Source organism: Rhinopithecus bieti, unplaced genomic scaffold (genome assembly GCF_001698545.2).
Source record: "Rhinopithecus bieti isolate Rb0 unplaced genomic scaffold, ASM169854v2 scaffold_3062, whole genome shotgun sequence".
NCBI classification, from domain to species: domain Eukaryota; kingdom Metazoa; phylum Chordata; class Mammalia; order Primates; family Cercopithecidae; genus Rhinopithecus; species Rhinopithecus bieti.
The window spans coordinates 3,673,350-3,675,448 of NW_016804432.1; the positions used below are offsets into that span (position 1 = coordinate 3,673,350).

Genomic DNA, 2,099 nt, shown 5'->3' on the forward strand with positions numbered 1-2,099 from the left:
GCTCAGCTATCTTGTCAATGGTGGTCCTCAGGGAAGCTCCTGGGGCCTTGAGGTACTCCTTCAATCTCTAGCGCTGGAGCTGGCTGAGTGTTGTGGGGGTTTCATCTCAGAAGATTCGCAGTTTTTGTATGTGCCGTTCAGGTCATCTCGTTTTGCTTCCATGCTCCAGCATCTGTCCGTCCTTCTATATTTGATTCTGGTATCATGCTCTCGCTCAGCCTGGCCTTTTGGTTTGGCAATCTCCTGTACTGTATTGCCTTTTGACCTCGCGCACTGCACTTGCTGTCCTATGTCCAGGGAGCGGCTGTGTCCATGGACAACCACAGACGTGTCTGAGATCTGGGACTGCAGCTCCTGATCTCTTTATACAGCTGCCTGAGGAAGTTGATTTCATCAGTCAGCCCTTCCAGGCGAGACTCCAGCTCTACCTTCTTCATGTAAGCTTTATCCACATTCTTGATGAGAACAAATTCGTTCTCCATCTCAGTGTGCTTATTGATCTCATCCTTATACTTGTTTTTAAAGTCCTCCACCAGGTCTTGCATGTTGCCAAGCTCTGCCTTCAGCTTCAGCTTCTTCTGACCCAGAGTGTCTATGCCACCTAAGGTTGTTGGTGTAACTCTCAAACATGTTGTCCATGTTGCTCCGAGCCATTCTGCTGCTGCAGGAGGCTCCACTTGGTCTCCAGCATCTTGTTCTGCTGCTCCAGGAACCGTACCTTGTCTATGAAAGAGGTGAAATTGTTGTTGAGAGTCTTGATCTGCTCCTTCTCTTGGGTGCACAAGGCCTGGATGTTGGGGTCCACCTCCAGGTTAAGGGGGCTCAGCAGGCTCTGGTTGACTGTGACGGTGGTGATGCCTCCCATGCTGCCGGCCCCACCATAGCCTCCACCCAGGCCACCCCAGAAGCTGCTGTTGCCCACTCAGGAGAAGCTTGAGGAGCTGATGCGGGCACTGGACCCACTAGCATAGGAATGGCTGCTGAAGGCCTGGGGGCCGGAGGTAGATACCTTGTAGGACTTCAGGGTCACCCTGATGGACATGGTGGAGGCAGGAGTAGAATTAGGCAGACAACCAGGCGGAGATTCCAGAAGAAGCGGAGAAGCTGCTGCTTATTAATACGGTTTTTATAAGTATTGAATTAATTACAACACAATACATAGTAAAAAATCAAAGTTAGCTATTATATATTAATATTATTATATTAGGGCCCATAGAACAAAATAGAGAAGATGGCTGAAAAAATGAAACTATAAGGAGTCTACTTAGGCTCAGAAAATAGATAGATGGTGATGACCTATAATCCTTTTAGAAGTTAATAGATGAATAAATACGGGTGGTTTTCAGTTGTGTTATCAGTTCATGCAATGGAAATAACCTTGAATCTATAGGAAATGACAGACACAAATGGGGTAAAGACTGAGTTACTGAATTATTTTTACAGTTGAGCAATATTAAATCCAAAAATGTTACTCTGTTGCTTATATAACAGATCTATGCTTTTGGTTAGTCCCTTGCAGCAATTATGAAAATCACAAAACTGCAAGTAAAAAGCCAAGTTCAATTCAGATTTTCTTGGGAGTAAATATATGTGACCAAAACAGTACTATTATATCAAAGAGAAACAATATAAAGGGTTGTAGGGACAGAACAGATAAAACTCTTAAGTGTCTTTTTGTTTTCCTTTTTTTTTTTGAGATGGAGTCTCCCTCTATAGCCCAGGCTGGAGTGCAGTCGTGCAATTTCAGCTCACTACAACCTCCACCTCCTGGATTCAAGTGATTCTCTTGCCTCAGCCTCCCAAGTAGCAGAGATTACAGGCACCTGCCACCACACCGGATATATTTTTTGGTTTTTTTTTTGAGACGGAGTCTTGCTTTGCCGCACAGGCTGGAGTGCAGTGGCGTAATCTCAGCTCACTGCACCCTCCACCTCCTAGGTTCAAGTGATTCTCCTGTCTCAGCCTCCTGAGTAGCTGGGATTACAGGCACACGCCACTATGCCCAGCTAATTTTTATATTTTTAGTAGAGATGGGGTTTTACCATGTTGGCCAGGCTGGTCTCAAACTCCTGACCTCAGGTTTTCTGCCCACCTCGGCC

General features: G+C 45.7%; 1 pseudogene; it reads right to left on the reverse strand.

The window, feature by feature from the left end:
* Positions 1-287: 287 nt before the first annotated feature.
* Positions 288-1,042, reverse strand: LOC108527103 (keratin, type II cytoskeletal 8 pseudogene; annotated as a pseudogene).
* Between the last annotated feature and the right edge of the window lie 1,057 nt (positions 1,043-2,099).